General features: G+C 44.0%; 1 long non-coding RNA gene across 1 annotated transcript; it reads left to right on the forward strand.

Moving 5' to 3' along the window:
* The first annotated feature begins 6,336 nt into the window (after positions 1-6,336).
* Positions 6,337-20,988, forward strand: LOC117200098 (uncharacterized). The gene is made up of 3 exons (XR_004481528.2): positions 6,337-7,124; positions 10,250-10,306; positions 20,030-20,988. It is a non-coding gene; the product is annotated as an uncharacterized LOC117200098 (long non-coding RNA).
* Positions 20,989-24,248: the final 3,260 nt, after the last annotated feature.

Consider the following 24,248-nt stretch of genomic DNA (forward strand, 5'->3'; position numbering starts at 1 on the left):
AAAAAAATCTTGAAAGCAACCATAGAAAAACAACACTTTACATATAGGAGAAAAATACATACAAATGACTATGGATTTCTAACTAGAATTCGTAGAGCCAGAAGACAGTGGAACATTCTTTTTTTTTTTTTTTTTGAATTTTATTTTATTTATTTTTTTATACAGCAGGTTCTTATTAGTTATCCATTTTATACATATTTGGAACATTCTTAAAGTAGTAAAAGAAAACTACTGTCAACCCAGTATTCTATAGCTACTAAAAAATATCCTTCAGGAGTGAAGGCAAAATAAAGACATTCTCAGATGAAAGAAAATTAAAAGAATTTGTCACCAGCAGACCTTCTCTGAAATAAATGCTAAAGCGAGTTCAGATAGAAAGGAAATGGTACCAGTGAAAAACTCGGAACTTCAGAAATGAAGCTAGACTAACAGAATTATCTGGGTAACAATAATAGACTATTTTTCTCCCTTTAGTACTTTAAAATATGTATGATAGTTGAAAACAAAAATTACAACATGGGCTTCCCTGGTGGCGCAGTGGTTGAGAGTCTGCCTGCCGATGCAGGGGACACGGGTTCGTACCCTGGTCCAGGCAGATCCCACATGCCGTGGAGCGTCTGGGCCCGTGAGCCATGGCCTCAGCGCTGAGCCTGCGCATCCAGAGCCTGTGCTCCGCAATGGGAGTGGCCACAACAGTGAGAGGCCCGCGTACCGCAAAAAAAATTATAACATTATCTGGTACTATATACACGTAAAACTTATGACAACTGTAATACAAAGGTTGGAGAGTAAAAGAAATAATGGATTGAAACGTTTCTAAATTTCACTTGAACTGGTAAAATATTAATTTTAAGTAGCCTGTTCAGTATGTATATTGTATGTTAAGTGTGTATATTGTTATCCCTAGAGAACCACCAAAAAAATCTGTACAAAGAGATGTAATAAAAAGACCAAGATATTAATTTAAACGGAACAATAAAAATATTCAAATAACCCAAAAGAAGTCAGGAAAGGGGAAATCAAGGGAAAAAAGTACAAGGAACAAATAAAATCTCAGTCTTAAATCCAAACATATCAATAATTACATTAAATGCAAATCGTCTAAACACCTCAATTAAAAGAGAGAGATTGCTAGATTGGATTTCTTTTAAAGACCCAACTACACGTTGTCTACAAGAAAACCACTTTTTATGTAAAGATAAAGATCGGTCAAAAGTAAAACGCTGGTAAAAAAAATGTACTATGCAAATATTAATCAAAAGAAACTTGGCATGGCTATTAATATCAGAAAAATGTAGATTTCAGAAACAGGACAGTTATCAGAGATAAAGCAAGATATTACATAATGACAAAAGAGTCGATTTACCATGAAGACATAGCAATCCTAAATATGTATGGAGTTAACAAAAGAGCTTCAAAATACAGCGTAAGGAGAAACTGACAAGTCCACAGTTATATTTGGAGACTTCAACATTCCTCTCTGTAATTGATAGAAAAAGTATACAGAAAATCAGTAAAAGTAGACCTCAACAATATGACCAACTTAGCCTAATTGTCATTTAAAAAATACCACACCCAGGGCTTCCCTGGTGGCGCAGTGGTTGGGGGTCCTCCTACCGATGTGGGGGACGCGGGTTCCTGCCTCGGTCTGGGAGGATCCCACGAGCCGCGGAGCGGCTGGGCCCGTGAGCCATGGCCGCTGAGCCTGCGCGTCCGGAGCCTGTGCTCCGCAACGGGAGAGGCCACAACAGTGAGAGGCCCGTGTACCGCAAAAAAAAAAAATAATAATAAAAATACCACACCCAACAACAGCAGAAAACATTCTTTTTAAGTGCACATGGAATATTCATGAAGATAGACCATATCTTGGGTCATAAAACAAAGTAACAAATTTAAAAGAATTGAAATCCTATAAAGTATGTTCTCTGGCCAAAATGGGAATAAACTATAAATCAATAACAGAAAGATATCTGGAGATTCCCAAACACTTGGAAGTTTAGCAGCACACTTATGAATAACCTATAGGTCAAAAAAAGTCTAAAGGTAAATCAAAAAATATTTTGAGCTTAATGAAAATTTGTGGGATGTAGCTAAAGCTGTGTTGGTAGGAAATTTTATGTTAAATGCTTATATTAAGGGAAAAAAGAAATATCTCAAGGCCAATAATCTAAGCTTCCATGTTAAGAAAGTAGAAAAAGAAGAGCAAGATAAAAATGCAACCAGAAGGAAGGAAGTAATAAAGGCAGAAGCAGAAACCAATGAAATTAAAAACAAAAACAGTAGAGAAAGACAAAATCAAAATTTGGTTAATTTTAAAAAATCAATAAAATTGATAAACCTTGGTCAGACTGATCAAGAAAAAAAGGGAGAAGACACAAATTACCAATACTGTTAATGAAAGCAGGGGCTTCACTACTGGCCTCACAGACATTAATATGAGAATAAGCAAATACTTTGACCAACTCTGCACCTATAAATTTGACAATTTAGATGAAATGGACCAATTCCTTGAAAAATAAAAACTACAAAAGCTCACTCAAGAAGAATCTGATGATCTGAGTAGCCCTCTGTCTATTAAGAAATTAAATTTATAGTTAGAAAACCTTCCAAAAAAGAAAATTCAAAGCACAGATGGTCTCACTGTCAAATTCTATCAACATCTAAGGGACATAATAATACCAACTCTACACAATCTCTTCCAGAACGTAGAAAAGGAGGGAACACTTCCCAACACACTTTATGAGGTCAGTATTACCATGATAACAAAACCAGACAAAGACCATATAGGAAAAGAAAACTAAAGATTAATATTCCTTTGTGAATATAGATGCAAAAATCCTCGATAAAATATTAGCATGTCAAATCCAAGAATATATAATAAGAATAATACATCATGGCCAATTTTGTTTATTCCAGGAATGAAGATGATTGAAATTTAAGAATCAATCCATGTTATCCACCATGTCAACAGACTACAGAAGAAAAAATATACATACACGTACATATATATACACATATACATATATATATGATCATATTAACAGATGCAGAAGACATTTTGACATTTGACAAAATTCAACATACGCTCATGATTTTTTAAAAATCTCTCAACAAACAAGGAATAAAAATGAATTTCCCTAACCTGGTAAAGGGCATCTACAGAAAATTTACAGCTAACATCATACTTCTTTTTAAATTTTTTTTAATTGAGGTACAGTTGATTTACAATGTCACGTTAGTTTCAGGTGTACAGCACAGTGATTCCGATATGTATATATATATATATATATATTCTTTTTCAGATTCTTTTCCCTTATACGTTATTACAAAATATTGCATATAGTTCCCTGTGCTGTACAATAGGTCCTTGTTGGTTATCTATTTTATATATAGTAGTATGTATATGTTAATCCCAACCTCCTAATTTATCCCTGCCCCCTCCTTTCCCCTTTGGTAACCAGAAGTTTGTTTTCTATATCTGTGGGTTAAATGTTTTGATGTCATTAAAATTATTAAAGTAAGAAAACTGGAAAAATATTTCTGCATCTCTATTTACATTTGGGGGGAAATGTAAATATTTAGGGGGAAAACATGGAAGAATAGACTAGAGCAATGGCTGGCAAAGGATGTCCTGAAGGCTAAATCTAGCCTGCCATGTGTCTTTATATGAGCCACAAGCTGTGAATGGTTTTTATATTTTTAAATAGTAAGGGTAAATCAAAAGAAGGATAATATTTCATAATATATAAAATTATATGAAATTCAAATTTCAGTGTCGATAAATAAAGTTTTATTGGAACCCAGCTATGCCCATTTATTATGTATTGTCCACGTCGGCTTTCGCACTATAATGGCAAGGTAGAGCAGTTAACATCATACTTGATAGTGAAACATGGAAGGCATTTCTGCTAAAATAGGGAACAAGACAAGAATGTCAGCTCTCACTATTCTTATTCATCTTTGTACTAAAAGCCCTAGGCAGTTGAATGAGGGGAAAAAGACACACAGATTGAATGATTTCACAATATATGTACACATATATCAAAACTTCAAGTAGCACACTTTAAAATACACACATTTTGTCAGTTATACCTCAATAAAACTGAAAAAAATAAGTAAAACTGTCTCTATTCACAGGTGACATGACTGTCCATGTAGAAAATCCCAAGGAATCTATTGAAAAAGATTTCCTAGAACTAAGAAGTTCTAGCAAGGCCATAGTATACAAAGTTAACATATGAAAATCTCTATGTACTACAATGAACAGCTAGAAATCAAAAATTTTAAAACAATACCATTTACAATTGCTCCAAAAAACTAGAAATACTTAGGTATAAATGTAACAAAATATGTACAGGATCTATATGCTGAAAACTACAAAAAAAAAAAAAAAACTGATGAAAGAAACCAAAGACCTAAATAAATGGAGAGACATATCACATTCATGGATTGGAAGACTCACTACTGTTAATATGTCAATTCTCCCCAAATTATTCTATAGATTTTACATAACCACAATCAGAATTTTAACAAAATATTTTGTCAGATATAGACAAGCTAATTCCAAAATTTATATGAAAATACAAAGGAACTGAGTCCAAACAATTTTGTAAAATAAGAACAAAATTCTTAAGACTCAACTGTCCCAACTTTAAGACTTACTGTAAAGTTATAGTAATTAAGACAGTGTGATATTAGTGAGAGGATAAACATATAGATGAGCGGAATGGAACAGAGACCCCAAAAATGACCCACAAGAATATGGCCAATTGATGTTTGGCAAAGGTGCAGAGACAATTCAATAGATAAGAGATCATCTTTTTTTTTTTTTCAGAGGGATCATCTTTTCAACAAGTGATGGTGGAATCTGTGCGCAAAAAAACTGAACCTCAAAACATACTTCACACTTTACACAAAAATTAATTCAAAATGGATCATAGACTTAAATATAAAGTGTAAACCTATAAACTGTAGAAGAAAACATAGGAGAAAATCCTTGTGAACTTGAGTTAGGCAGAGCTCTCAGATGTGACATCAAAAATATGATCCATCGGGCTTCCCTGGTGGTGCAGTTGTTGAGAGTCTGCCTGCTAATGAAGGGGACACGGGTTCGAGCCCTGGACTGGGAAGATCCCACACGCCACGGAGCAACTAGGCCCGTGAGCCACAACTATTGAGCCTGCGCGTCTGGAGCCTGTGCTCTGCAACAAGAGAGGCGGCAATTGTGAGAGGCCCGCGCACCGCCATGAAGAGTGGCCCCCACTTGCCACAACTAGAGGAAGCCCTCACACAGAAACGAAGACCCAACACAGCCAAAAATAAATAAATAAATAAATAAATAAATTACATCCTCCCTCCATATTAAAATATATATATATATATGATCCATCAAAGAAAAAATGGATAAATTGGACTTCATCAAAATTAAAAACTTACTCTGTGAAAGACACTGGTAATAGAAAGAAAAGACAAGGGACAGATTAGAGGAAAATATTACAAATCACATATCCAGCAAAGAACTTGTGTTCAGAATCTATAAAGAACTCTCAAAACACAATATAAAAATGAACAACCCATTGAAAAAATAGACAAGAGATTTGAAGACAAAAGATTTTTCACCAAAGAAGGCATTTGAATGGAAAATAAGCACATGAAAAGAGATTCAACATCACTAGCCGTTCGGGAAACATGAAATAAAACCATAATAAGATACCACCACACATCTACTAGAATGGCTATTAATTTATTTCAAATTGGCAATACTTAGTGCTGACAAGGATGTCAGCACTTCTCAGTGCAGTGCTGGTCAGCATGCAAAATGGTACAGTCCTTTTGGGAAACAGTTTTGCAGTTTCTTATGGTGTTGAGCGTGCACTTACCACATGACCCAGCCATACTGTTACTATGTATTTGCACTAGAGAAATAAAAACTTACCTTCACACAAAAGCCTGTATATGAATGTTTAGAGCAGCGTTATTTACCATCGCCCCAAACTGAGAGCAACCCAAATGTTCTTCAACAGGTCAATGAATAAAAACCCCGGTAGAGTTAGCCCTCCAGATCCCCGGGCTCCACATCCATGGAGTCAACACAGATCAAAAATATTAGGGGGCTTCCCTGATGGCTCAGTGGTTGAGAGTCCGCCTGCCGATGCAGGGGACACGGGTTCGTGACCCGGTCCGGGAAGATCCCACATGACGTGGAGCGGCTAGGCCCATGAGCCATGGCCGCTAAGCCTGCGCGTCCAGAGCCTGTGCTCCACAACGGGAGAGGCCATAACAGTGAGAAGCCCACGTACCGCAAAAAAAAAAAAAAAAAAAAAAAAAATTATATATATATATATATATTAGGAAAAAATTTTTCTAGAATGTTCCAATAAGCAAAACTTGAATTTGCTGCACACCAGCAAGTTTTTACATAGCATTTACGCTGTATTAGGTATTATAAGTAATCTAGAGATGAAAAAGTGTATGGGAGGATGTACATAGGTTCTAGGAAAATACTATACCATTTTATGTAAGGGACTTGAGCATCCTCAGATTTTGGTATCCACAGGGATCCTGGACCAATCCTCCTCAGATACCAAGGGAAGCCTTTACATCCATTCAGTGGAACACTACTCGGCAGTAAAGAGGGCCGAACAACTGACACACACAACATGGATAGATGTCAAAATAATTATGCCAAGTGGAAGAAGCCAGACTCAAAAGGCTACATGCTGTGTGTTTCCATTTGTATGACATTCTGGAAAAGGCATAACTATAGGCATGAGGAACAGACCAGGGGTTACCAGGCTTAGAGGTGGGGAAATAGTGTGACCACAAGGGAATTTGGAGGTGATGGACTGTCCTGTGTCCTGATAGTGGTGGTTGTGACACTAATCCACGCATGTGTTAAAACTCAGAGACCTGTACACCACCAAAGGGTGGATTTTACTGTTTGTAAATTTTTTTTAATGTTTAAGACAGAATATTTGAAAAAGAGTCGAATGTTCCTGCTCACCCCTCCTTTGCTCTCTTCGTTCGTCACTGAAGAGCCTGCCCAGGGGAGCTGCTGGCTCAAGAAGGACCTGAGGACAGACCGGAGCCCACCTACGCCCTGAAGAAGAGCCTTCTCACCTGCCGTGAGCAAGAAAATCCGTTTGCTATTGTAACCCACTGAGATTTCCAGATGACTAATTACGTAGCAAAAAACTGGCTAATACAGTTATACAAACTGATCTGATCATAGAAAACACCTGCTGGCATCTCTCAGCACTCTGTGTCCCTCCGAACCTGCTGCTCTGGGAAAAGTAGACTATTCTTGTAATCAGAATGTCTCAGAGCAAGAAATAAAGGGGCCACCTTAACATCAGACAACTGCCCTGCACCTACCCGAGGACCATAGAACCTCACTTCCCTCTTGGATCTCCCGTTAGCTCTGAGCATCCACAGTGGGCGGGGACACATGCTTAGGGCTCCGATCACACTCATCGTCCCCTCTGCCCTCCTCCTGGACTGCTGACCCCTGCAAGCCGTCAGCGGGGCCTCCCACCTCTGCCACCAGTGCTGGTGTCTCTGGGAGCCTGCGCCTCTGCTGAGGGCTGAGGTCTCTCCCTGCTCCAACAAGCAGCGACCCCAGAAGGCCCAGGAGGTGCTGGGCGGGTGGCCTGCTCTGGGGAGAATGCCCCATCGCTTCTCTCTGGATGTTACCTGGTCCCTGAGCCGCACTGCTCAGAAGCTGAGGCTCACACAACGTGTCATGAATACAGCCATGCTCTGGCCTTTACCTGTCTCCCCATGGAAGTGGAGAACTGTCCCTGTGGCCAGAAAGAGAAAGAGCACGATGCAGGCAGCTGTTTCTCCCCTCCCCACCCCCACCAACCATCGCTTCCCTCTTTACCCACAGGCACCTGCCTCCAGAAATAAATTCTTCTCTTCTCCTTTAATCTAATGTATTTGAATAATGAAGATAATATATTTATGGAAGGGATGATGCCTAAGTCTACCTGCCAGGAGAACATGGGCCCCAGTTCCGATTCATCCAAAGCATCTCTGCCCATTTAACAGATGAAGAAACTGAGGCCCAGGGAGGCAACACAAGTTGCCCAAGGTTGCACAGCTGCTAAGGGGTAATGATGGGGATAAGCCCAAAGCCCTGTGCTTCCAAAGATCTTTTCCATGTAGAAGGTTCAGGGGGTGAGGTTGGGGGTTGGGGGGTCAGAGGCGAATGAGTCAGGGGCGAGTGGAAAGTCCTTTGAACTCATGTTTATCTGTAAAATTCATGTGACTCCAGATAGATGTATCTATCTTGGTTTTAATAAAAAGTGTTTCATGTTTGCCCTGGAGGGTAGTATAGGGTTTTATCTCTTTATTAAGGTCCCTCTGTCATGGAGCAGATCCCCAGGGCTGAGCCTGCCCTGGGTTGAGAATTCCAGAAGTACACACCCAGCTGTCTCTGGGGATGGGGGGAGAATGTGCCAGGGGTGGGGGTGAGCCTGATTGACCTGCTATTAGAGGTTCAGGAGAATTAGGCTAAGGGGGAAGGGGGAGTGTCTGGGTGTCATCTGCCAGCACCAGGGCCAGAAACCAGGGACTTCAACCTGGAAAACTGATGAACAGTCCCGGACACTGATGTCTCCATTTTAGAGATGGGGAAATTGAGGCCCAGCGAGGGAAGGCGACCTGCACAAAATCACCCGGAGAAGTGGGAGCTGAATCCGGGCCAGAATCGGGTCTCCTCAAGCCCACTCCGTGGAGTCCAGAGTATGGGGGCCGCCCTCCCACGTGCCCCAGGCCCTGCAGTGGTCCCTGGTGGCCTCACTGGTGTTGGTGCTGACTGGAGGTGGGAGGTTATGGGCTCTGTCCTCCAGGAGGTCACAGGTCAGGGGTGGGAGGGAGGGGAGTAGGCCACCTCCCCAGGTCCTGAGCAGGCACCTCCCAGCTGTGTGACCTTGGGCAGTGACAGCCTCTCTGAGCCTGGGTCTCCTCAGCTCTGAAACAGGGAAGTGATGGCTGTGTACCGAGTGATGTGAGATAAGGGGCGCTGACGAGGGCCCGGCAGAGTGACCGCTCTGCACAGATCACCTGTTATTTTCCTTATGATTTTGACAGTTGTCATCACGGTCACTCCTACAGGCAGATTCAGGCTGAGGGAGGGTCTGGACAGCACTTCAAAGCCAGACCAGGCTTTGTCTGGTTGGGGTCCGGGAGGGTTTTAAGGAGACTGCCTCTGAGCCAGGCAGGGAGCACATTGGGTAGGGAATGACATCTCAGTGCCGAGGGCAGAAGAGCCCAGCAGGCAGGGAAAGCCCTGCTTTGAGCTTGGAAGCGGTGGGAGGGGACACATCCGGGGAACAGATGAAGATACCAGCGTGACCTGATGTGGGTTCAGGGCTTGTCACATGCAAACCACGATCTCCACTGCTCAGAGCAGCCGCATGAGGCAAATGTCACGTCGGAGCTCGGGGCAGGCCACCCCCAAATATGCTGAAGTGGCATATTCATTAGTGTGAATTAAAGCTCCTTGAGGAACAGGCAGTGCAAGAAGAACACTCTGAACCTCCTCTTTGTCTCCTGAAGGCAGAAAATAAATCTCCCGTGTGAAGGGTGCCCTCCCAGTGCCAGGAGGTAGAGAGGCATCCTTATCGCCAGAGATCGAGAATTTGGGGCTGAGAAGGCTGTGTAAACAAACTGTGCTTAGATAATTCACTAATTAGTACCCAAGCCCAAGTTTCTTTGTCTTGTCCGTTCTTCACAAATATATTGTTTCTATGTCTAAAAGGTATAAAGCTGCCTGCTTTGGTCATTGCTATGAGTCTCACATTTCTATAAACTCCCGTACGCACAAAATGAAAATTTGATTTTCTCCTGTGAATCTGTCTCATGTCAATCTAACAACTAGACCAGCCAGAAGAACCTAGAAGGGTAGAGGAACATTTTTTCCTCCCCAACATTTGGTGTAGTCATCAGGATAAATTTTCCTGGCTAGATGCTGAGAGATCCTGGGACCTCTGACAAGTATGGGCAGAAGGTTAGAACTCTTACCACATCAGCCTCCTGGATCTCTCTGCCTACAAGGTCTGTTGCAAGCAGGAGTGGTGAGAGTCCTTTTCTTTTTCTAAATTTTGATTATCAGGAGAAAATATTTGTGGAACTAGTTCCTTGTGACATAGCGACTTGGTAACAAGGACTCTCGATTTTTCTTGATGCTTTTCTTCCCAGAGATGTTACTGTTTTTCTTTGTCTTTGTTGTGCCATTTGTCATCAGGAGGAAAAACCACAGAGCAGAACACAGGCATAGACCCTACAAGCTACTCACAGACTGGTAAGCTCCCAATTCTCATCAGACCAGAGTTTGTTTAGACAAACTTTTCTGTGTTTCTAAAACATCCCCGATGTAAAAACTGGATGAGGTTTTTCCTTTCTTCTTGTTTCATTTCCTGAGAACTTGCTCTGTGGCCAATGAGAATATTTTCTCTGGTCTCTGCCATCCAAATAGACTGAGATTTCAAGACAGGAAGTCACAAGCAGCCCTCCATTTGTCCAGCTGTTCCAGCTAGCAGGGGGGTTTGTCATGAGGGGTCCCAGTCCCCCCAGGAACCTTTGTCATCTCAATTTTCATTACTTTGTTAGTGCTGGAAAAATCGCATTCCAGTAGCACTTGCCTGGTGTCACAGATTAGCAAGTTTGTAACTGGAGGTGTCTCATGTGCCCATGAGAGACAAGAGACACCATTTTCACTAACACCATCTTCACACCTGTGCAATGAGGACCTTTGGTTTCTTAGACTATCTTTGAGAGTGAACTTTCTGGATCTTTTGAGTGCTGCCCTCTCTTATGGGACACCCTTTGCATCCTTCCTTAACCTAAAAAGTCTTGTTGGTTTGAGTCGCTAACAAGATTCTATTGGTCAATGGCCAGACGATGGATCCTTTAAATTGAAATTTTAAATTGAAAAAAAAAAAATTTAGACAATTGTCTTATCTGTATCTATGGAAAGACAAAATTAAAAAGTATAATGACCAAAATATATACATAGTGGCTAGCCTTAAGGACTCCCTAACAAGATGAAAGAAGAGGAATTAAATTAAAACAAAATTAAAGTCCACATCCAACATAAATTCCCCTTCTCAAACTCCAGCCCCATCTCCTTGGCACTTAACTCCCAAAACTCCACCTTCCCCAGAAAATCCCTTCAACACCCAGCTGTTTGTTTTAACTTCCCTTTCCCTTCAAGATTTACAAAGAGCACTCCAGCCAACTCTCTAGGCCTAGAGTATACAGGTTACCCATGTAAATGCTAAAATCCAAGAAAAAAATTTAACAGAAGCATCTAGAACAGACCAAAATGTTTTGTTGGCCTCTGTAATCAGGCTTTGCCAGCTTCAGACTTTCCTATGCAATGTTCTTTGCAGATATAATCCTAGAACCCCACCCAAAAAATTCATGTCCCCTGGGCCACGGAATTTAGAAATCCTTTTATTTCCATCTTAGTTGGAAATTTTCTCCCCATATAAAAAGGAAAATTCAAATAGTGTGGTGGAATGGGCAAACCAACTTCTAAGCATTATAATGGAAATGGCTACCCAATTCTTTGAAGATAACCTAAATGAATGCAAATGAAAATAGAGTTAAAATCAACAATTTTTAATTTACAACTTGACTCTAGAAAAACAAAAGTATAACTCTGAAAACAACTCAAAATCCACTCAGACCTTTTCCTGTTTGCCTTCAGACATTTGCAGATATGGTGAAAATCAGGAGATTGAAAGTACAATTGTCCTGCACCTAAGAAAAAAAAAAGGAAATTTTTAATAATAATTACCTTAGGCTAATGATAATAGGCAAATATACTCCAAAACTCCTAGGGAAAAAAACTTGCATTCTTTCTCTGTCCCTTGAAGTTATACATCTTATCCTGTCTTTGAAATGTGAACACAGCCCACAATTGCCTGAGACTAAAGGGAAGAAAAATAAAAGAGAAAGAAATCTTTTTAAAATACAAACTGCAAAAAATCTCTCTTGCCAAACTCTAGACCACAGCCTCCTTAAGATTACTTCCAGAGACAAATACAATTCTTAAAAGTCTTCTCCACAAATAGTAAAAGCCTTTAGCCATCTGAGCAAGTAAACAATTTATTCCAACTTGTTGACTGAAAAAAAATGTGCAACCTAAAAACTGAGAGTTATGTTTTATTCGGCAGACAAAACTGAGGACTTAAGCCTGGGACACAACATCTCAGATAACTCTGAGAGGCTGCTCTGAAGAGGCAAGGGGGGAGAGCCAGGATATATAGGAGTTTTTGCAACAAAGACCAGGTAGTGGGAACATCAAAAGATTACGGTTAATTAAAGAAAACCAGATGTCTCAAGTTAAGGAATTTAGCATTTTTCTATGTATGGGAAGATGCAAAGTCTGGGCTCATTGAAATCATTCCTTTGATCTGCACCTCAGCTGTCTGGGGCTGGTATCTGGTGCTTTCCCATCCTGAGTACCCTCAGAGTGCACCACTGTGGGTGGCTGCAGCGGCTGACTGCTAGATGGGGGGCAAATCCTGCCTCCACCCTGAGATCCTTCAGGGCTCACCATTGGGCAGCCATAATGTGATGGCTTGATGGCTGCAACTCCTTTGTTTACTAATACGGCAGGTGGCATTTTTAGTTTACAAACTGTTATTTATAAACTAGTGAGTTTTATATTGTTTTAGAACAGAAGCTATAAGATCTCTGTTCGTATGTATGTATGTACATCATAAATGTGGTATTTTTCTACCTTTAGATGGAATTGCCAACATTAATTTGTAAAAGAGCTCTACTTAACTGACTTAAAAATAAGCACTCATATAAATTCAGTATTTGTAAACTGTCAGAAATATAGAAACTAACCCACATGCTTTCAAGTTCACGTGATCTGAGAAAAATCTTTGGTAAATAAAAACTTGTTTAAATGTGTTGGTTTAATTAATACAGGCATGTTTTTAGAGTTATCAACATTAAATACTCTTCTTCTACCTAGATTTACTAAAAGTCAAATAAGCTTATGTTATCTGTTACAAAATTTGTCATCAGGAAAAATAGTTCAGAATAATGGTTGACTTTGTCTAATGTCTCATGACGTTTTCATGAGTAGTCTAAACATAAATTCTAGGAGCAAATAATATATAGAATGATATATATAATTATATACATATATATATCTAATGTAGATGGGATAAGAGTTTATAGTTGAACTTTTTAATGATAATTTTGTGTTATGGTATGTATATATCTTCCAAAATCTTTTTGGTAGCTTAAAACTTTAAAGCTTTGCTAAATTAAATGACAGAACTTCACTGAGTGTCTAGATCATTTCCAAATAAGATAAAATACTGAAACATTAATTGCTAAACAAGTTTAAGTTTACCTACTTTTGACACCTTATTACAGAGACTATAGACGTTTGGGGTCTATTAATAAACATTAATAAACATGTTTTGTGCCACATTGAAAAAATGTGCTATGAGGAACTATATCTTTCTAGAAATGATTAAATGAATTCATGAATTTGCCGATCTAAAAAATGCTGATGTAACAGTTCACAATTGATTACTTCTTAGTCTTCAATAGAAACTAAAATCTCTAAGGGTTAGGAATTCTAGTTAATATATGTAATTAAAGCTACTAAAGTAATAAGGATAAAAGGAAATGACTGTATATGAAAAGTAGGATGTATATTTTCAGTAAAAGAAGGTATGCAGAAAGGAAATACGTTTTTACTGAGGAAAATGAATGTAATTTTGTCCTAAAGTAAAATGATTGTTCCAGAACAGAAAAAAAGAAAAAGGTAAGGGCTTCTCTGGTGGCGCAGTGGTTGAGAGTCCGCTTGCCGATGCAGGGGACACGGGTTCGTGCCCCGGTCTGGGAAGATCCCACATGCCGCGGAGCGGCTGGGCCCGTGAGCCATGGCCGCTGAGCCTGCGCGTCCGGAGCCTGTGCTCCGCAACTGGAGAGGCCACAGCAGTGAGAGGCCCGCATACTGCAAAAAAAAAAAAAAAAAACAGAACACCTGGATAATCTCCAACATCCCCCACAAGCCTCCTTAAATAAAAGTATTGCCTAGGGTGAATGCAGCTTTAAGGCAAGAGCTCTGCCCACCCCTCAGAGCCCCGCTCCATGTCAGAATCCTGGAGCAGGGGTACCATCTCAGGGGTGCCCTGCTCCAAAACCCAGGTGCTCCCTCCTCTCCAGAAGGTTTTCAGATTCAACCTTCACAGGCAGAGCCCCAGAACCTGGCCATCCAGGGCTCACTCCTGCTTAGGTGAGGCTGGGGAGAGCGGAGGGGACAGCTGGCTGGTCGGTAAGCCTACAGTGTGTCTCCAGCCATGGCCTCTCTGAGTTGTTCCCTCTTTGTGCTTCCAAAGACGCTCTTGGGGGAAAGAAGGCAGCACACCTCAGTCATCTCTCTTGTTTCCATCCTGGAGAGCAGAGCTGGGGTCCTGGCACTTGCAGTGAACTCTATCTCCACCCCCTCTCCACGGCCTGTGATCAGGGAACATGGGAGCACAGACCACCAGACTCCCCGTCTTCAGGGCTAGGGTCAGGCCGAGGGGAGGTGTGGAGCAGAAGGGATGGGTTTCCGCCTTCACTTCACCATGGGACACAGGTTGAAAATGAGACCGAGTGCAGCTCACTCAGGTGCTGGGCCACCGTGATAAATTCAGAGGTGCTGTTTCTGTTCAGCTGTGGTTTCTGCCCTGCCTGCACCTGGACGGGTCTTCAGCTCCCCACCCTGTTCTGACTTGGGAGAAAGGAGAGACAAGATCCCATCCTGACTCAATCGAAGCCTCTGCGAAAACTCTTGAGTGAGAGTTGCCTGTGGGTCTCGGCTGTCCCTGGAGATTTTAGAAACTAGGGCAGATAAAATGCATAATAATTTCTATGTATGGAGGGACGGGGGATTTATCTTACCTGCACTCTTGTACCTGCTGTCTCATTAAACCTCATCATAACTAGGGTGGAGAAGGGATTATTATCTCACTATCTCCCCTTTAAGGATGAGGAACGGAGGCTCAGAAGGGACAGAACCGTGTCAGGTCACATCAACAGCAGCAGAGCCGGCATTAGACCAGGGTCAGAGTGACTCTAGTGCCTGCCTTGTTACCAAAGGCCATCTGCAGTCACTGTCACCTTCATGCTCTCGTGTGTTGCAAGAGGTGGGCAGTGTGGGGACCAGGATCCCCACTATACAGAAAGGAAAACTGAGATAAGACCGCATGGGTGACCTGGCCAAGGTCCTGCAGTTTGTTTGCTGCTGGGCTTATTCCAGGGCCCAGAACTGCAGCTCTTCAGATGAAGATGCTTGCGATGAAGATGGAATCGACAGTATTCACTCATCGTCCCTGGCTCTCAGTCTTTAGATTGCTGAAGAACCACCCAGGGGTGGGTGTGTCTGTTAAAATGCACGATCCCAGGCCTGACCCAAAGACTCTGACTTAGTCGAGATGGGGATGGAGCCAGGAAATCTGTATTTTATACACAGCATACCCCCTCACCCAGGTGCTTCTAGCAGGTCAAGTGCATGCAGACCACCCTTGGAGAAACACTGGTTTAGGGTGTTTCAGACCCCATGCTTAGTTCTATATGGACATTTTATAGCCTAGTGTTTAAGATCTAAGATTCTAGATTCATCCAATTTGGACTCAAGGACCAGCTCTTCCACTCACCAGCTTGAACCCAGGGAAAGTTATCTAACTGCCCTATGTCCAGTGTCCCCACCTGAAAGTGGGGATAGTAATAGTACCTCCCTCATAAGGTCCTTGCAAGGAAGGCTGAGCACTTAGAACAGTGCCTGCACAGAGCGAAGCTTGATGATAGTAATCCTCAAATGGCCCTGCAGTGTAGATATCTTAGGCCCACTCTACAGACGAGGAGTATGGGCACAGAGATGAAATAAGTTGTATAAGGGCACACAGCCAGTGAGTGACAGAGCTGGGACTCAAGGATCACAGTGCTCCTAACTGCTACGTGACCCTGCCCTGATAGCACAAACTCCTTGGCCCTGCCCTTTGCACCCACACCCACAGGGCACTGACACACAAGAGGGAGTCAGGAGAGGCCCCCCCAGTGCTAGGCAGGGATTTGCTACAAAGGGCTAGAGATCTGCACTGTGACTCTCCAATTGGTGCTGTCCAGAGGCTCCAAATTGCATCCCTTTTTGCCACAGATACTTTAAATATTACTGGAACTGTTGTATCATAAGGCCAAAGGGATAGAGCAACATGCACTGTAGCCTAGAATTACTGAAGAGACTTCTCTTCCTAGGTTCCCACTCAAAAGTGGCAGCTTTATAGATGATCTTGCTGTTAGATGGAAGTGAATCCGTGTGATGCTTTGTGGAATGTCAAGACAGCCAAGACTACATTATGAGCCACAGACTTGCCATACCCCTTAGGCAATATTCTGACAGTATACTGTTGGCCCAGCCAGGTCAAAGAAAACTGCTTCTGGTGGACCTTACAAAACTGGTATAGAGAAAAAGCCATCAGCAAAGCCAATAGTTGTATTCTAATTGCCAGGGGCCATGTCGATTTGCTCTAGCAAAAATAATACATCTGGGAAAACAGCTGCAATTGGAAAAACTACCTGACTACGTTTACAATAATCCACAGTCATTTTCCGAGATCCATCTAACTTCTGAACAAGTTGATCAGATTAGTTAACACGCCTATTTAAAAGCACCCCTGTTTCTTTCAAGTTTTTTTAAGTTCTTGTGAGAAGAGTTTTGGGGGTTTGTTTGTTTGCTTGTTTATTTCTTATACAATTTTGAAAAGTTACTTTCCGTTTAGTTATTATAAAATATTGGCTATATTTCCCGTGTTGCACGATACATCCTTGAGCCTATCTTGCACCCGATAGTTTGTACCTCCCACTCCCCCACCCCATATTGCCCCTCCCCCCACTGGTAACCACTAGTTTGTTCTCTTTATCTGTGAGCCTGCTTCCTTCTTTGTTATGTTCACTGGTTTGTTGTATTTTTTGATTCCACGTATAAGTAATATCATACAGTATTTGTCTTTCTCTGTCGGACTTATTTCACTTAGCATAATGCCCTCCAAGTCCATCCATGTTTCTATAGATGGCAAAACTTCATCTTTTTTGAGGCTGACTAGTATTCCATTGTATATATAGTATATACTGCACCTTCTTTACCCCTTCATCTGTTGATGGGTACTCAGGCTGTTTACCTATCTTGGCAATTGTAAATAATGCTTCTATGGATGTTGGGGTTCATGTGTCTTTTTGAATTAGTGTTTTGTTTTTGATGGTGGCATTAATCTGCAATCTGCACCACCACCGCCTCCTACAGGGAACATTATCACTTTGGGTTTACTACCTTTCTAGGGAGGGAAAGTTCCAGAACTTCTTCTTAACCCTTCCTGGGCCAGAGAACCAAAGTGGGAATTCTACCAGTTGTTATGTATGTCTATTCCAATTATACTTTTGGAAACTAGGGAAATAACAGACTTGGCCCACTGTGAGATGAACTTGAAATAAGACCCCATCTATCACCTGGAGGTTGTAAATCCCCACTTCGACTAGTGGAGCACAGTGACATGTTGGGTCCCCAGGATTTAGCATCAATTCATAGCCAGTATCTGAAATTCCTAAAAGGCCTGATTCTTTCCTTTTCTCCAGTGGACAGTCACTCTAGTACAGGGATTGGCAAGCCATGTCCTGTGTGTCAAGTCTGGCCCATGGCCTATCTTTGTATGGCCCATGAGCTAAAAATAGTTTTACATCTGTAAAGGGTTGTTTAAAAAAATAGCATCTTTGCCGGTCCATATCCTGAGACCTGTTCCAGTACCGATTCTATATCAATCAGGACCTAGACAGAAAATAGGATCACAGAATTTTATCAGGAAAATTTAATGTAAAGAATGAATGGCTAGTAATGGGATGAACTGCTAAGAAGTGAAGAGAACTCTAACAGAAATAGCTGATCTATGGAGTTGAGGCAGGGTACTCAAGGAGTAAACTAATTTGAAAGAACCACTCCTCCCGCACCCCCCAGTGCTGTGGTTCAGACTTCATTGGAGAGGGTGTGGCTGGAGCCACTGAAGTTTGGTGAAGAGTTTGCTGAGGCCCCACAGGCTGAGGCTGGCAGAAAACAGCCCACAGCAGGACCAAACCAAGTCGCCAGGCATCTGCTCCCTGCGGCACCAGTGAACCTCACTGGGAAACCCACACCCTCTGCAAGATGGAGAAAATGATGGTGCCAGACACCGTTGTTGTGAGGATTCAGCAATTCAAAACATGTGAAAGGCTCAGAAGAATGGTGTTTCTCTCAGTGTGGGTAAGCCCTCCGTAAATGTTTGCTATCACTATTTTTGTCATCACCCTTATTACCACTCTCCCCAGGGGGAGGAAACTCAGCCTGCTGAAGGCCACGGCAGGACACTGGACTCCAAGCCCCAGCCCATCTGGTGTCAAAGACCATGTTCTTTTCACTTGCACCAAGTAAGAAGCTCCTGGTCCAGTCTCAGTATTATATAGATAAACGGGGAATCTGAGGTCCATAGAGTGGAAGGCACATGCCTGGAGTCACAGAGCGAGAGGGGCCCGATCCGGCCCAGGCCCCCCTCTCAGCCGTCTCTGGGCAGAATCCTGGAGACAACAGCAATCCCAGTCACCTGTGTGAATGTGACCCCACTCTGCTAACTTTCCCCTCCCCCTCCTCGTCTAATATTGATTTAACCTGTGGTTTTATGGTTAATCAGCTCGTAGTAAATCTCTGCTTTAATCTCCCACCGGGCCAGCCAGGCTGTCTTTTTATTAGGAAACAAATAGTGCAGGTACTTTGTGCCACACCGCGGCCAATACAGGGAGCTTGCTGGTGGGAGGAGAGGCCGTGGAGCCTGGAGGAGCCTTGAGGCCCTGTAGACAAAAATAGGTGTGAGAATAATTCCAAGACGATGGGTGTGTGGGCATGGTTTATGCAAGACACAAAAGCTGAGATAAAATTGGCTTCTGCTCCAAAGCTCTAGGTAAGATTTTAAATGAAAGGATCAGCTGAGGGATAAGTCCCCACACTGCTGCTTCCATGCTGTGCCTTCTGAGTCCAGCCTGGCCCTCTCTGGGCCCCCGGGAACCCGAGGAGGGGGTTTGGGAACTGTCACTCAGGGGTAATCCACCCACTCGGCGTGGTGAGAGTGAGCCGACAAGGGCCAGCTCAGAAGGGAGCTCCCCCCACAGACCTCTGAGGAGCCCTGGGGTCAGCCCTGCCCCACCCAGCTTCCTGTCTCTCTGACGCTCTGAACAGAAAGAGCACTGGACAGGAAGTCGGAAGCCTGAGGCCTGGCAACCAAAAAAAAGCAGGAGGCTGCAAGTAAGAAAAGAGCTTAGGAATTCCCTGTTGGTGCAGTGGTTAAGAATCTGTCTGCCAAGGCAGGCGAGCCACAACTACTGAAGCCCGTGCGCCACAACTACTGAAGCCCACGTGCCTAGAGCCCGTGCTCCGCAACAAGAGACGCCACCGCAATGAGAAGCCCGTTCTCCGCAACGAAGGGTAGCCCCTGCTTGCTGCAACTAGAGAAAGCCCACGCGCAGCAACGAAAACCCAACGCAGCCAATAATTAATTAATTAATTAAAATATATATATATATATATTAACCATCTAAAAAAAAAAGAAAAGAAAAGAGTTTATTTAGAGTCTTAAGAACTGCAAATTGGGAGACAGAGATTGAGTTAAAACCCAAAGAATGTTCTGGGGAAGAGAGAGAGTCAAGGGCTTATTAAGGAAAATGCCACAAGGCTGTACTCTGACACAAGAAAAGAAATATTTGTCCTTAAGTGAGGGCTGTCACGAGTTGTTTTAGGGTAAGGGTCCCCTAATTTTCTTGAGTTTCTGGCAGATGTTCTGGATGCCTTCGTTAGGAGGATAAGTGGTCAAAAGGTCAGATTCCCTCCAGACTGAGCCGTGCATAGGTCACACTTCCTCAATGGTCTCCTGGCTTCATTTTAGAGAATTCTCTTAGCAATACTAACTCCATTTTTATTTTTCTTTCGCAGGTCTCAGCCCAGCCTGTATGACGATTTGCTGCGAAACCTCGGACAAGGGTCTTCCTCTTTGGAGCCTGAGATACTGTGATTTATAAGAAATATATATTTAGCCTTCATGCACTGTTTCTGGCACAGAGCTCCTAAAACTCTTGGAATTTCCTAAGCTTTGAGAGCAATAAAGGTGCCTTTTGTTGTATGAAGGAGGTGACTTTTGGAAAGCACCTAGGTTAACCTCAGAATGAGGACTGGTTGCCAGGGGAACCAACCAGGCGATTGGAGGGTTAGAATTTTCAGTCCCTCCCCTCCCCCAGCCCCCACCAACCTCTAGGGAGGGGAAAGGGGCTAGACTTTCAGTTCAATCACCAATGGCCAATGATGTAATCCACCGTTCCTATGTAATGAAGTCTCTTCCCACGCACCTTGCCCTGTGTATCTCTTCTATCTGGCCATTCCTGAGTTATATCTGTTTACAATAATCGGGTAATCTAGTGAATAAAATGTTTCTCTGGGTCCTGTGAGCTGCTCTAACAAATTAATTAAGTCTGAGGAGGGGGTCTTGGCTCCCATCTATAGGCGGTTGGTCAGAAGCACAGGTGACAACCTGGACTTGCAATTGGCATCTGAAGTGGGGTGGGCAGGGAGTCGTAAGCACGAACCCTTCACCTGTGGGATCTGATGCTATTTCCAGGGAGATAGTGTCGGAACTGAGTTAATTGCTTGGTGGTGTGGAAAAAAGCACTCACATCGGATATCTCGTCTGTAAAACGAGGGACATGCTGGACCCCAGTGTTCTTTCCAGTGACCCAGCCGCTGGAAAGCCGCTGGGAGCCGCTGCAGGCTGGTCCACTCGATGGGAGGAAGGTGTGCGGACTGGACGGGGCCCCTCTGCCCGGCTACCTGCCGCCTCTTCTCTGTGCCCCTCCGCCTCCCTCCCTCATCCCTGGGGGCCCCATCTGGCACCATCCTCATCCCTGCTCCCCAGATGCAATGGGAACATTTCAGCAAGGCTCAGTAGGATGCAGAGAACTGAGTCTGTCCCTCCAGATGGTGATGTCCTCTCCTGCTCCAAGCCCTAAACTTAGACGTGTTAGAGATGAAAACCAGAAGCTCTAGCTGCTTCTTCCTGTAGCTGTCATCCCACAACCTGTGCTTCAGAAAGCGGTGCCACGGAAGAATTGGAAGCAGGGTCTGGAAGAGCTCTCTGCACTCCCACGGCAGCTTTACACACAACAGCCCAAACGCAGCCCGACTGGCCACTGGCCGGCGAATGGATGAGCAAAACGTGGTCTACCCCTATGGTGGAATATCATTCAGCCTTAAAAAGGAAGGAAAACCTGACACATGCTACAACACGGATGAACCTTGAGGACACTATGCTAAGAAAGATAAGCCAGTCGCAGAAAGACAAACACTGTATGATTCCACTTAGATGAGATACTTCAAGTAGTCAAATCATAGAGACAGAAAGTAGAACGGGGTCACCAGCGGCTGCGGGGAGGGAGGAATGGGGAGATGTCATTTAATGGGGATGGAGTTTCAGTTTTACAAGATAGAGTTGTGGGGATGGATGGTGGTAAGGGGTGCACAACATTAAGAATGCATTTAATACCACTGAACTATACACTTAAAATGATTAATATGGTAAATTCTACATTCTGTGTATTTTGCAACAATAAAAAAATTCAAAGATAAAAAAACAGTGCCAAATAATAATAACAACAACTGTTGATTAGTGGGCATTTACCACCTAAGTACTGGGCACTGCTTTAAGTAATTCACAAGCAGGAATTTATATACTGCTCCCAACAAGCCTGTGAAAAAGAAACCATTACCCCCATTTTACAGATGAGGAAACTGAGGCAGAAAGGAGCTAGGTAACTTGTCCAAGGTCATAGGGCTAGTAATGGCCAAGCCAGACCTGGACCAGACACTCTGGCTCTTGACTCCTCATGGCAACACATGTGATAGCCCTTATTAGCCCTGATCTGGGTTTTCTGTGCATTTGCCCGGTGAGACCCTAGAAGGAGGCTCAGGGCAAGCTGGGGGGAATCAGCTGTGGATTCCACAGGAGGACGAGGACTGTCCCCCATCAGCCACTTCCCCACAGTCCCCAGAGCCACCCAGATCATCCCTATGGAGAGTGAACCACACTCAGCCCGGCCTCTGGAGCCCCCAGTCCTGCGGCACGTGGAGCAGCAAGCACCTGGCACTGGGGAGTCTGACGACTGCTGGCTCATGCATGGGTGGGGAAGCAGGTTCTGCATCAGGCGGTGCTGTACCAGGAGCAGCTTGAAGACTCCATGAGCCCTGAGAAGGAAAGTCACTGAGGGATTCAGAGATTTCCTGCTCTTAGTAAAGGGAGTGACCAGGGCTTTCTGGATAAGAGAAAGTTCCAGAGTTTGGTCACCTTCCAGGAGGCTGGAGGCAGCTCTGGCTGAGCCCAGGGAAGTCAGATGTCAATGCTTCATCTTCTTGTCCTCAGGAAGGTTATCAGCCCCGGAGCTGGTCACCACTGCCTTCAGGAAGTAACCACAGCAGGGACCGACTTCCTTCCATGTGCTGGCCAGTACCTCCCTGCCTCCCACCCAGACCTTCCCAACGCGCTTTGCAGATTATCACCGTCTTAAAAAATCAAAAAGTTTATTTCAGAGCTGTCACGGGACAGAAGGGAAAGAGGAAGGCCTGGGGTCAGGCAAGTCTAGGTCGCTTTCTAGTGGAATGAACCTGTGACCTCAAACAATTCACATCCCACCTCTGAGCCTTCTTTTCTTTGGCTGCACATGGGAACAAGGACCGACCTCACTGGTCACGTGAGGATGAAACGCGATCACTGCCGGTGGGGGTTGATACACTCTTCCATCACCTCTTTGCTCTTGACGGAATGTCTTTTCGTGACCCGGGAAGGGAGGAGGTACCAGCCAGTGAAAAGGAAGAACATTTAAAATTAAAACATTCAGCATGCCTAATCTTTGAAAACCAAACCTTTCCGCCAGGTTCAGGCGGGGACCCTCCTGCTGGGTCCTGGCTCTCTGCCCCCTTCTCCCCACACTCAGGGGTTCCAGCTTTGCTTCTGTGCCTGGACCGGAGCCAGATACCGGAGTGCTACCAGCCACTGAGCCGCTGCCCAGAGAAGGGCCAGGCGCCCAGGCAGCGGGAAGGAGCCGGGAGAGAGGCCAGAAGCCAGCGGGGAAGAGTGTGTGTGTGGCAGTGTGTGTGTGCCCGTGTGTGTGCGTGAGACAGAGACAGAAAGATGAAAGAGAGAGTGAGAGAGAAGACAGCACACAGAGACGGAGACAGAATGAGAAAGAGACAAAGAAGGAAAATTAACTGTGAATCCCTGTCTTTGCCTGGCACCCTCCCTCCTCCCCGACCCATTTTCTGCCCCATCGTCACTCCACCACCACCCTAACCGCCCCCCAGCTCTGGTAACTCCGCCCCCCTTCTGTAAGTAGGGGTGATCACAGCACCGCCCCTGCGGTCCCGTGAACCATCGCACGATGGGTGTTCAGTAAACGTGGCTCTTACAATGCCCCTCGTTCAGGGAAAGGTTTATCGGGTGGAATCTGGGCTGTGCTTCCGAGGGAAGCATCCAGAGGAAGCAGGACCCTTCGGATGCAGCCATCGCCTCACCCAGAAAGCCAGGGCTGCTTTCAGTTGTTTACTTCCTGTAAACGTGTTGATGTTTCATTCGTGAAATATGCTTTTCCTGAGGCCTCTTGAAATACAGAGGCTGGAGTGAAGAATTTAATGAGAACTCGGGGCTGTGCTCCCTGAACAGCACTAAGGACACCACTCCCAGGGAGCTGTGTCTGCTCTCAGAGCACAAGTCCTCATCCTAATTCTGCAGATTAAGTGGGGGGAAGGCTGGGGGACAACCTTCAGCTACAGGATGGTGCAGGGGTCATGGACCCATTGCACAGGGAGGCAAAGTGGAGTCACCTCAGCATACATAAACACACACAGTAGCTGGAATGGGGATGATAGTTCAGACTTTTCAAAGCACCTAGGAGGTGCACAACGAAGATTGACAGAATGAATGAAGGACATCCCATTCGCAGGTTTGACTTGGGTCCCAGAATGCCCCTGCGGATGGGGGAGGGCAACTGCCATTATCTCATCTTTCTTGACAAAGAAGCAAAGGGTCAGAAAGGTCAAGCTACCTGCCCAGGGGCACACAGCAGCAGCTGGTCCTCTTGGCTCCTGGGGAGGACTGAATCCACCTCTCCTT

The sequence above is a fragment of the Orcinus orca genome, chromosome 1 (assembly GCF_937001465.1).
Source record: "Orcinus orca chromosome 1, mOrcOrc1.1, whole genome shotgun sequence".
Classification (NCBI taxonomy): domain Eukaryota; kingdom Metazoa; phylum Chordata; class Mammalia; order Artiodactyla; family Delphinidae; genus Orcinus; species Orcinus orca.